Genomic DNA, 13,358 nt, shown 5'->3' on the forward strand with positions numbered 1-13,358 from the left:
AGCCTGGTAGGCTGCAGTCCGTGGGGTCTCTAAGAGTCCTACTGGACTGAGCGATTTCACTTTCACTTTTCACTTTCATGCATTGGAGAAGGAAATGGCAACCCACTCCAGTGTTCTTGCCTTAAGAATCCCAGGGACGCAGGGGAGCCTGGTGGGCTGCCATCTATGGGGTTGCACAGAGTCGGACACGACTGATGTGACTTAGCAGCAGCAGCATAGCAGATTAATAAACAATGTTGTCATAGTTTCAGGTGACCAGAGAAGGGACTCAGTCATACATATACATGTATCCATTCTCCCCAAAATTCCCCTTCCCATACAGGCTGCCACGTAACGTTGAACAGAGTTCCATGTGCTGTACAGTAGGTCCTTGTTGGTTATTCATTTTAAGTATAGCAGTGTGTACATATCCATCCCAAACTCCCAAACTCTCCCTTCCCCCAGCAACAATAAGCTTGTTTTCCAAAGTCTGTGAGCCTGTTTTGTAAGTTCATTTGTATCATTTATTTTTAGATTCCACATATAAGGGATGTCATATAGAATTTCTCCTCCTTTCTCTGACTTACTTCATTCAGTATGATGGTCACTAGGTCCATTCATGTTTCTGCAAATAGCCTTATTTCATTCTTTTTAATGGCTGAGTAATACTCCATCTAACAAAGTGCTTTGATGCTGTTGGTCTGAAGATTTCACTTTAAGAGGCACCATCTGTGGGCTAGGGAAGAGGAGAAAGAACACAGAGTGATGTCTCTAAGGGGAGGCATTAATCATCACTTAAGCAGGCACCTAAGGAAGCATAAATTACCAGTGCTTGGAAGTTGCCTCGACTGTCCATCACTACCTGGAGAGACTAGCCACTGATTACAGCCAGCCTATGGCCCCGACTTTATGGCACAAGATTTGCCAGCTCTCCCATTCCATGATGATGACCCCCTTGCCATAGTTCAGACCAGTTGTAGCCCCTCTAGAATAGAGGGTGGTGGCCTTGTCCTCAGAGAAGTGATGCTCTTGGGGAGGATGAATGCTGCACTTGGACAAGCTGCAGGTCGCCCACTGGTCTGGACAGAGGTAGAACATCCTTCCTTGCCTCAGGAAAAGCCCATGATTCCACTTCACAGAGATGGTTTAGCGACCCTGGTTCTTATGCAAACAGTGGAAGACCTCAGTTACAACCACAGGAATGGTGAGATGTGGTAGAACAAGAGAGAATTTTCTTATGGGTAGCAGAGAAGAATGTTCCATGACCAGGACTGTCTCCTCAGAACACTGAGCTCCTAAATCCAAAGAGTTATTTTTCCATATTTAATGCTTTCTCCAGCTTTTTAAATTAAAAAAGGAGGAAGAAAGAAACATGCTATAGATTTATAACAAGCTTCAAGATAGAGCACAATTAAGACTGAGCTGCTCTTTTTAAATATTCACTTTTATCTTCCCCAAAGAGAATTCCTTTACTTACCTATGTATTTTCTTTCAAGGATATTTTCATAATCAGTAGTCGGAGTTAAGTCTATGTGTGTTGAGTTGCTAAGTTGTGTACAACTCTGTGTGACCCCATGGACTTAGCACCCCAGGCTTCTCTGTCCAATGGGATTTCCCAGGCAAGAATAACAGAGTGGGTTGCCATTTCCTTCTCTAGGGGATCTTTCCAACCCAGGAATTGAATTCATACTCCTTCATTGGCAGGCAGATTCTTAGCAGTTTAAAAAAAAAAAAGAAAAAACTGAAATGTATATGATACACTGGATAAGGCAATGGCACCCCACTCCAGTACTCTTGCCTGAAAATCCCATGGATGGAGGAGCCTGGTAGGTTGCAGTCCATGGGGAGGCGAAGAGTCGGACACAACTGAGCAACTTCACTTTCACTTTTCACTTTTATGCATTGGAGAAGGATATGGCAACCCACTCCAGTGTTCTTGCCTGGAGAATCTCAGGGATGGAGTTGCACAGAGTCTGACAGACTGAAGTGATTTAGCAGTAGCAGTAGCATATGATATATAACATTGTATACATTGATTTGATACATTGTATAACATGTTGATATTGATACATTGTAATAAGACTGCTATTGTAGCACCTCTTTCACATCACATAATTATCATTTCCTTTTAAGATCTAGTCTCTCAGCTAGTCTGGTGATTATAATACAATGTTGTATATATTCACTATAGTGTGTATTAGCTCTCTTGGCTTTATTTACTATTTAATTGCAAGTTTGTTTAATCCTTAGAAGAAAATAGCCCTAGAGATGTGGGAAGGAAAGTATCATTTATTAAGCATCTACTATTAGGGATTCCACAAACCTTTTTGTGTTCATCAACCCATGTATTGTAGTAGAAAGCTGTTATCACTGGGATTATAATTGTATGGAATTGGAATTTTTTTGGAAAAAAAAATTTTAAGCAAACTAAAGATAAAGCATTCTTTATCACAGAGAGAATGACATAGACATTAAAGAAGCATGTAGAACTCTGAATCTATGTGGGCCATTAAGCCACAAAAACTTTTTGGACCTTGTATGGTGACCATTAAAATTCCTGCTGAGAGCTCATTTTTGTTTGTTTGTTTGTTTGTTTGTTTGTTTGTTTTTCTGCAAGATCTTAGTTCCCCCATCAGGGATGGAACCTGTGCCCCTTTGCAAGGAAACATGGAGTCTTAACCACTGGACTAGGGAAGTCCCGAGAGCTACTTGTTTAATCATATCACAAACAAAGTCTTAGCAGTCGCTTCCAATGGTTTTCCAAGCCTATGGGGTCCTCCAGAATTAGTGGGAGGTATGACTTATTTTTGCCTGCTGGCAGAAACTTTAAGTATAGTAAGTTCCCTACATACAAACCTTCAAGCTTTAAGTATAGTAAGTTCCCTACATACAAACCTTCAAGCTGTAAGTTTTCAAAGATGTGAACGTGAGTCTCTGTACTTTTTTTATTTCAAGAGGGTAGATAGAATTGAACCCAGCAAGGAACCAGAAGCTGTGCCATGGTGGGAATGAAACTGCAGCTTGCCCTCCGTCTCTTATTGCTGAAAATTCTTCAGCTTCACCATCTCCCCCCTCCTCTCCCTCATCCAGTCTGTAACTCTCCTGCCTGTTCTCTTGATGCCAGTCCCTGTATGTCAGCTGTTGTTCTATAATACTGTACTTTTCAAGGTACTGTACTGTAAGATGAAAAATGTTTATTTTTTGTGTTCGGTTTTTTATGTATTACTTGCATGAAAAGTATTATAAACCTATTATAAGCACCAAAGTATAGTACTATATGGGCTTCCCTGGTGGCTCAGAGGTAAAGCGTCTGCCTGCAATGCAGGAGACCAGGTTTGATCCCTGGGACAGGATGATCCCCTGGAGAAGATAATGGCAACCCACTCCAGTACTCTTGCCTGGAAAATTCCCTGGGCTACAGTCCATGGGGTTGCAAAGAGTCAGACATGACTGAGCGACTTCACTTTCTTTCACTTTATAGTACTACATAGCCGGTAGTGTTACTTGGGTACCTAGGCTAACTTTGTTGGACTTAACAAACAAATTGGACTTAAAATGTGCTCTTGGAATGAAACTTGTTTGTGTGTAGGGGACTTACTGTAGTGTATATATATTTTTTGTTACTCTGCTATATGTTGACCATAAATTATATAGCAAAATGAAGCCATATATTAGGCAAAGGATTTTTTTTTTTTCCCCTCCAAAATACTGTATTAAACATTGACCTTGAATGGGCAAGTGCAAGTGAAGCAGTCCCCATCACTGAAAGTACTGTGATCAGAGGCAGTGGATGATAAGATGCAGAGATGCCCGCATGTTCCACTTGACCTTGCCCTCCTCTGCTCTGCCCCCAGCCTTGTACCACCAGATGCTCAGCAGGGGCACGGCACAGAGACGCAGCCTGCCAGAGAGCCTTTCCTTGGCCATCCTATTTTGGTGTTTGGCTGCCCAGATGGATTGGCTGGTGCCTCCTCTGATCCTGTGGCTTCCCTCCCGGACTGGTCCTTTCCCCACTCCTTCTAGAGCTCTGTAAGAGCTGATTCCTGGGATAAACCTCTCATCCCATCACCCATAGTGTTCTGTGTTGAACCTTGGACCAGACCACAAAGGCCAAGGTGAAGAATAAAGGAAGCTACTGAAGGCCCCTGAGCCAGAGGGGTGGCCTGTATCTGTGAGTGGGGCCCTTTTGACGGCAGCTAGGGTTCAAGGCACTTGGGCATCTCCCTGGAGCAGGGTGCTGTGCAGAAAAAATTGCCTTCAGACTATTTCCCAAGTCTGCCCCACAGCTGGTGCCCTGTGCCCCCCTGCCTCACTGACCAGGGGTCACAATGACTTTGCCCCTCAGTCTTGATGCTTTCCTTGTGGCTCAGCTGGTAAAGAATCCACCTGCAATGACAGACATCTGGGTTCGATCCCTGGGTTGGGAAGATCCCCTGGAGAAGGGAAAGGCTACCCACTCCAGTATTCTGGCCTGGAGAGTTCCATGGACTGTATATAGTCCATGGGGTTGCAGAGAGTCAGACATGACTGAGCGACTTTCACTTGTTTAAATATATAAATATTCTCACTTCAGGGCATTCCTAATGGCTCAGAAGGCAAAGAATCTGCCTGCAATGCGGGAGACCTGGGTTTGATTCCTGAGTCGGGAAGATCCCCTTTAGAAGGAAATGGCAACCCATTCTAGTACACTTGCCTGGAAAATCCCATGGACACAGGAGCCTGGTGGGTTACAGTCCATGGGTCACAAACAGTCAGACATGACTGAGCAACTTCACTTTATTTATTCTCACTTCACTTGACAAGAAGAGTTGGTCTTTGCATCCAACAAATAGAAGGACTGACATGCAAGGGAGAAGATTCTGGTTCTTTCTGGCAGTGGTGTTTATATGCAGCTGCTTTGTGGCAGGCACAAGAACAGGTTAAATGAGGTGGCTTTTAAAACAAGAAGAGCAGGAAATCTGCCTTCCAGCAGGAGATATATATATATATATATATATATATATATATATATATATATATAAACACAGCACTCTGGGAAGGAACACATGTAATTGGCCGAAAGAGGTATTAGTGGTTACATTTCAGAATCCACTGGGGGGCTTTAAAAATATCCAGGCTCTCTACTGCAGACCATTTAAATCCAGTTTCTGGGGATGAGGCCCAGACATCTTGGTGGAGGTTTTTTTTTCTTTTTTAGTCTAAAGTGATTCCCAAGAGTAGCCAGTATTGAGAATCCATTCAACCACAGTGAAGAGGTTGCCAAAGGGAACCTATGGGCCACATCTGATCGAAGATAGTATTATCTTTCAGAAATTTGGATTTGCTGTAATATTGAAACAGGGAAATTGCAAACACAAACCTAAGTTTCCAGCTTCTTTCCTTGGAGATCCCAGAAGTGGGGCCATAGTCCCCACTAACCCCTAGTGTCTTGCCCAGCCTGTTTCACTCATTCTGTTATCTCCCTGTCCACTCTAGGCACTGAATTTGGGGACCTCGAAGGGATTAAGAGCAGGTGTCAGTGAACTATAGCCCTTGGGCCAAATCTGGCCTGCTGCCTGTTTTTGTATGGCCTGTAAACTAAGAACGGTTTCTATGTTTTGAAATTGCTGGGGGTGGGGGGAGTGAAAGAGGAATATTTCATGACACATGAAAAATTAAATAAAATTCAGATGTCAGTGCCATATTAGAACATGGGTCATGGCCATGCTTATGTGCTCATGTGTTGTATGTGGCTACTTTTGTGCTGCAACAGCAGATTGTGTGGTCACAAAGCCTATGACCTTTACCTACTACCTGTCACTTGTTACAGAACCAGTTCGCTGATTAAGAGAGTAAGATTTAGAATCAAAGAAAGCTAGATTTGGACTCTGTTTCTTTTATCAGCTATCGGAGAGAAATTGGGCAAATTCCATCACCTCTTGGTAAAATGCAGAGAAGAAATCTTACGCTGCGGGCCACCCTGACAATGTTGCTTAGATGACTATGTTCAGCTCCCAGCCTAGCGCTGAGAAAGTGCACAATACATTGTATCCAACAGAAGAGGAAGACTGAAAATCATCCTCTTTGAGAGTGATAGTGTTTTTCACTGACTGACAGAAAAAGATCCAGGGGTCCTTAACTATTTTTTTTTAAAAAGCTCATTGCTCATCTCCTAAAGAGATTACATTACATGTCATTAAAGTCACTTTGCAATTCAAATGGGCTATTGTTCTACATTAGATACCTTTTAAGTGTAAAACTGCAATGTTTATCAAATGCAAAATCACCTTTTCACTTGACACTATTGATTATTGACTTTGTTACCATATGAAAACCTTGGAAATAATTACCCATTTAGCATGAATAATAATTCAGGTTGTTCAGAAATTGAACTGCCCATACTGAGTGAAAACTGTCTTTTCTGTGATATCACTTTATATGTTACATTGGAAGTTTGCTAATTATTCAGAAGCTGATATTGTTGATTTCCAAAAAAAAAAGAAAAAAAAGAAGCAGAATCTTCCTCTGTTTGATGAAAGTTGACCAAATAAAAGACTTGGTTATAAATATTTATAATTTAATCATCAGAACTGATCATGCATTTAAAATACTTATAACTTAACATTTACCATTTTAAAGTATACAATCTTATGGCATTATCATTCACAATGTTGTATGGCTGTAACCACTATTGAATTCCAGAACTTTCTCACCACCCCCACAAAGAAACCTCATACCCACTAAGCAGTCACTCCCAGTTCTCCACCTCACCCCAACTCCTAGCAACTACTAACCTCCTCTCTCTCAATGAATTTGCCTATTCTGGATATTTCATTTATGTGACCTGCTGTGCCTGGCTTCTTTCACTTAGCATAGCGTTTTCAAGGTTTGTCTCTGCTGCTCTATAGCATGTACCTGATATAGCATGTACCTGCTCTATAGCATGTACCTGATAGCTCAGTTGGTAAAGACTCCACCTGCAATGCAGGAGATCCTGGTACGATTCCTGGGTTGGGAAGATCCACTAGAGAAGGGATAGGCAACCCACTCTAGTATTCTTGGGATTCCCTTGTGGCTCAGCTGGTAAAGAATCCGCCTGCAATGCAGGAGACCTGGGTTCAATCTCTGGGTTGGGAAGACCCCCGGGAGAAGGGAAAGGCTATCCACTCCACTATTCTGGCCTGGAGAATTCCGTGTATAGTCCACTGGATGGCAAAGAGTCAGACATGGCTGAGCAACTTTCACTTTCATTTTTCATAGCAAGTACCAGTACTATGTTTCTTTTTGTGGCTGAATAAAATTTTATTGTATGGGACTTCCCTGGTGGTCCAGTGGTTAAGAATTCCCCTGCCAATCCAGGAGACACAGATTTGATCCCTGGTCCCAGAAGAACCCCACGCTGTGGGACAACTAGGTCCACACGCTGCAGCTATTGAGCCCACGTGCCCTGGAACCTGAGCTCGCAGCAAGAGAAGCCACTGCCGTGAGAAGCCCGTGCAACTTAGCTCGAGAGTAGCCCCTGCTCCCTGCAATTAGAAAAGCCCGTGCATAGCAACGAAGACCCAGCACAGCCAAAAATAAAAAAAATAGATAAAACTTTAAAAAAATTAAATTAAAAAATTGTACAGGAAGCAGTGACCTAAAACAGCACAAAGAAAAAGAAATGCAAGAATGCAAAGTGATTGTCTGAGGAGGCTTTACAAATAGCTGAGGAAAGAAGAGAAGTGAAAGGCAAGGGAGAAAGAGAAAGATATGCCCAAATGAAAGCAGAATTCCAGAGAACAGCAAGGAGAGATAAGAAGGCCTTCTTAAAAGAACAATGCAAAGAAATAGAGAAAGACAATAGAATGGGAAATACTAGTGATCTCTTCAAGAAAATATGGGCACGATAAAGGACAAAAACAGTAAGGATCTAATAGAAGCAGAAGAGATAAAGAAGAGGTGGCAAGAATACAGGGAAGAACTAAACAAAAAAAGTCTTAATGACTTACATATCCATGATGGTGTGGTCACTTACCTAGAGCCAAACATTGTGGAGTGTGACGTCAAGGAGACCTTAGGAAACATCAATACAAATGAAGCTGGTGGAGGTGATGAATTCCAGCTGAGCTATTTCAAATCCTAAAAGATGATGCTGTTAAAGTGCTGCACTCAATACACCAGCAAATTTGGAAAACTCAGCAGTGGTCACAGGATTGGAAAAGGTCAGTTTTCATTCAAATCCCAAAGAAGGGTAATGTCAAAGAATGTTCAGACTACCATACAAAGTATGGTACTACTTTGTATGTACCTACTACACATGCTAGTCAGGTTATGTTGAAGATCCTTCAAGCTAGGCTTCACTAGTATGTGAATCGAGAACTTCCAGTTGTATAACCTGAGTTTAGAAAAGGCCGAGGAACCAGAGATCAGATTGCTAGCATTCACTGGATCATGGAGAAAGCAAGGGAGCTCCAGAAAAATATCTACTTCTGCTTCACTGACTACACTAAAGCCTTTGACTGGGTCACTGCAAGCTGAAGCCTTTGACTGTGGATCACAAGCTGTGGAAAACTCTTAAAGAGATGGGAATACCAGACAAACCTTACCTATCTCCTGAGAAACCTGTATGTGGGCCAGGAAGCAACAGCTAGAATTGGACATGTTACAACTGACTAGTTTCAAATTGCGAAAGGAATATGACAAGCTGTGTATTGTCACCCTGCTTATTTAACTTCTGTGCAGAGTACATCATTCTAAATGCTGGGTTGGATGAATCACAAGCTGGAATCAAGATTGTCAGAAGAAATATCAATAACTTCAGATATGCAGATGACACAACCCTTATGGCAGAAAGCAAAGAGGAACTAAAGAGCCTCTTGAAAGTGAAAGAGGAGAATGAAAAACTTGCTTAAAACTCAACATTCAAAAAACTAAGATCATGGCATCCAGTCCCATCACTTCATGGCAAATAGATGGTGAAACAATGGAAATGGTAAGAGACTTTATTTTCTTGGGCTCCAAAATCACTGCAGATGGTGGCTGCAGCCATGAAATTAAAAAATGCTTGCTCCTTGGAAGAAAAGCTATGACCAAACTAGACAGTGTATTAAAAACCAGAGACATTACTTTGCCAACAGGGTCTGTCTAGTCAAAGCTATGGTTTTGCAATAGTCATGTACAGATGTGAGAGCTGGGCCATAAAGAGGGCTGAGAACCAAAGAACTGATGCTTTCAAACTGTGGTGCTAAAGAAGACACTTGAGAGTCCCTTGGTCTGCAAGGAGATCCAACCAGTCCATCCTAAAGGAAATCAATCTTGTATATTCATTGGAAGGATTGATGCTGAAGCTGAAGGTCCAATACTTTGGCCACCTGATGTGAAGAACTGACTCCATTGGAAAAGACCCTGATGTTGGGAAAGATTGAAGGCAGGAGGAGAAGGGCATGTCAGAGGATGAGTTGGTTGGATGGCATCACTGACTCGATGGACATGAGTTTGAGCAAACTCCAGGAGTTGGTGATGGACAGGGAAGCCTGGCATGCTGTAGTCCATGGGGTCACAAAGAGTCAGACATGATTGAATGACTGAACTGAACCAAACTGAACTGAAGATCATAGCATCTGGTCCCATCACTTCATGGTAAATAAAAAGGGCAAAAGTGGAAGCAGTGACAGATTTTCTTTTCTCGGTCTCCATAATCATTGCAGATGGTGACTGCAGCCATGAAATTAAAAGACAGTTGCTCCTTGGAAGGAAAGCTATGACAAACCTAGACAGTGCATTAAATAGCAGAGACCACTTTACTGACTAAGGTCCATATAGTTAAAGTTAAGGTTTTTCCAGCAGTCATGTACAAATGCGAGAGTTGGACTGTAGAGAAGGCTGAGTGCCTAAGAATTGATGCTTTCGAATTGTGTTGCTAAGGAAGACTCTTGAGAGTCCCTTGGACTGCAAGGAGATCAAGCTAGTCAATCCTAAAGGAAATCAACCTTGAATATTCATTGGAAGGACTGTTGCTGAAGTTGACATACCAATATTTTGATCACCTGTTGGGAAGAGCTGATTCATTGGCAAAAAAATAACCCTGATGCTGAGAAAGATTGAAGGCATAAGGAGAAGCAGGCAGCAGAGGATGAGATTGTTAGATAGCTTCACTGATTCAGTGGACATGAATCTGAGCAAACTCCGGGAGATTGTAGAGGACAGAGGAGCCTGGCATGCTACAATTCATGAGGCTGCAAAGAGTCGGACTTGACTGAGCAACTGAACAACAACGATATCATTTTAAAAAAGATTTCAGTGTTTGGACAGCTCGTGTTTTGTTTATGCATTCATCCACTGATAGATATTTGGGTTTTTTCCACTTCAGGGCTAGTGTGAATCGTGCTGTGATGAACATTCATGTACGTATTTTTGTTGGAAAACCTATGAGAGTTCTACTATCAAGACCCTTTCAGACAGTGCTAAGTGTCTGAAAGGAAATGAGTTAGGTGAACAGTAAAAGGACTGAGACCTGGATTTAAAAGTGTCTTGATAATGCATCTGTTTGCTTGCATAATGCTGTCTCACCTCCTTGAATGCAAAGGCCATCAGGGCCAAGACTGTAGGTGTGTTCACGGCTACACCTTGAGAGAGAGTGAATATACAGACTGTGCCCAGATCACATATAAAAATAGAACTCAGACTCACAGTCTGCAGCAACCAGCCAAGAAGCCAGCCCATGATTGCCAGTAACCAGCCCAGGAAACCATTTTGCCATCTCTAAGTCAGACTTGGAGAAGTCAGACCACTCTCTTCAGCAACCAGCCCAGAAGCCAAATAATAAACCTTGCAACCGTCAGCCCCCCAAAACCAGGACTTGATTCGTAACTGACAGCTTCCCTAATTCTTGTCCCCACTTCTAACTAGAGGGACCAACTAGAGAAAGTTAACCATGCAAGCCTAACCAGTTACACAAGGACATGCTTCTAGTTAGCCCACCGCAACTTTCCTATGCCAACAGCCTTCGATGGGACACACCTGGATCCTTCTCCCATCCCCTCTGCTTCTTTTTTCAATTATGAAGCTCTTCCACTCCTCTGCCTGCCTTTGAGTCTCTGCCAAAAGGCAAAAAATGGGGGCTGACTCCCTTGCTCTAGCAGGCTCTGAATACATGGCTTCTTCATGGTTCCTTCGGATGGTCTCTGTTTTCACAGCCTCCTTCGCCTGGACAGGGCCTGGCATAAAGAGGGGCCTGGTCAGTGACTGTGGATGGTGTGAACACACGTTGCTGAGGACACGCCTGTCCTTTCACAGTCCCCACCAGGGCCCTCAAGCCCTCAGCACACTCTGTGGTCTTATCCCAGCGCCCCTCTCTCTTTGGATCTCCAGACCTGCGTGTGCAGCAGCTGACAGTCTGTCTCTGCCTAGACATCCACAGGTCCCGGGACTCGGTGTATCCCACATCTGCTGGTCCCTCCTCTCTTCCTTCTATACCTCTTCACCTGGGGTCATCACCCAGGTACCCCCCAGTGCCCCGCCTGGAACCTGAGAGTCAGCCTACCCCCTCCTTCTCGTTCTCCTCAACCGATTCAGTTCAGTTCAGTCGCTCAGTCATGTCTGACTCTTTGCGACCCCATGGACTGCAGCACGCCAGGCTTCCCTGTCCATCAGCAACTCCCCGAATTTGCTCAGACTCATATCCAATGAATTGGTGATGCCATCCAACCATCTCATCCTCTGTCTTCCCCTTCTCCTTTTGGAATCAATCTTCCCCAGCATCAGGGTCTTTTCTAAGGAGTCAGTTTTTCACAACAGGTGGCCAAAGTTTTGGAGCTTCAGTTTCAGCATCAGTCCTTCCAATGAATACTCAGGGTTGATTTCCTTTAGGAGGGATTGGTTATAACCCGTCAGTAAGTCCTGCTGGTTCTACTCCAGAATGCCTGGGGAATCCACACGTTCTTCCAGCTCTACTACTGGTCAGGCCCTCATTGTAGCCACAGCCCAAAACTGGTCTAGCTGCCCTCATCCTGGTCTCCTCCAAAACAGCCAGGGGACACTCCCCTGAACAACCTATTTCTGATCAGCAGATGCTCCCACAGAGTCACCCTCAGGTTTGAGTCTAGACCCAAAAGAAGGGAATTCCCTGGCTGTCCAATAGTTAAGGCTCTGCACTCTCAATGCAGGTGGCACAGGTTCGATCCCCAGTCAGGGAACTAAGATCCCGCATACCCTGTGGCATGGAATAGCCAAAATGAATAAATAAACCTAAGAGAAGAGTTTTTCTGGAGCCTCCCAGACCTGGTCCCTGCTCACCTTTCCAGTTTTAACTCCGGTCTAGCCTGTATTCTAACCATGGGCATGGTGGGTGATGGCACTCGCTGCCCTCCCTGTCCCCCTCTCTCCCCTCACTTATTTTGGCAGGTGGCTTCTTCAAGCCTCAGCGAGTCACTGCCTCAATGGTGAAGCCTCGTCTTGACTGCCCTGATACCCTCCTGTTATCTGATAGATTATTCTGGGCTCATTACACTAGGGCAAGATTTTCTGGTCAGTCCCCTTCCCCGCCTCCATGTGTAAATTCCTTAAGGGCACAAACTGTAGTTTTAACCTTTGTCATCTCAGAACCAAACACAATGCCTGGCACTTGGCAGATATCAGAATGTCAATATTTGTTGAGCAAATAAATATTTGAGCAAGAACTGTATCAAAGCTGGATTACCCAACTGACTTTAGGGCTAGTAGTGAAAGAGGGGGAACTCCCCAAATTATTTGGAAAGACTTTGATATGTGATAGTTGATTAAAAACAATGAAGCCATTATTCTGAGAAAATAGAGGAAATGAGAATTTTGTTGGACTTCCTTACATTCCTCTTGCTGTCTAGGTTTTTAACTTTTTTTTCCAACTTTATTTCATTTTCTTCCAGTTTTGTTGAGATATAATTGAAATACAGCACTGCACAAGTTTAAGGTATACAGCATCATGAAATGATTATCACGATAAGCTTAATGAACATCCATCATCCCATATAGAGAAAAAAATTAAAGGAATAGGAAAAAAAAGTATCTTTTCCTTGTGATGAGAACTCAGGATTTATTCTCTTAACTTTCATATATAACATAGCAGCATTAATTATATTTACTATGTTGTCCATTTGTCCATTATTCCCGTAATACTCATTTGTCTTAAAACTGTCTAGGGTTGTTTTTTGTTTTTATTTTTAGGTTTCTATTATTATTAGGCTTACCTGGTGGCTCAGATGGTAAACAATTTTCCTACCCAGTTTCAATCCCTGAGTCGGGAAGATCCCCTGGAGAAGTGAATGGCAACCCACTCAGTATTCTTGCCTGGAGAATTCCATGGACACAGCTCCTGTGTCCATGGCTTGTTTTTATTATTATTATGTTCTCAATTGTATTTGTAACACTTGACATATGAAACT

The sequence above is a fragment of the Odocoileus virginianus genome, chromosome 33, assembly GCF_023699985.2.
Source record: "Odocoileus virginianus isolate 20LAN1187 ecotype Illinois chromosome 33, Ovbor_1.2, whole genome shotgun sequence".
Lineage (NCBI taxonomy): Eukaryota > Metazoa > Chordata > Mammalia > Artiodactyla > Cervidae > Odocoileus > Odocoileus virginianus.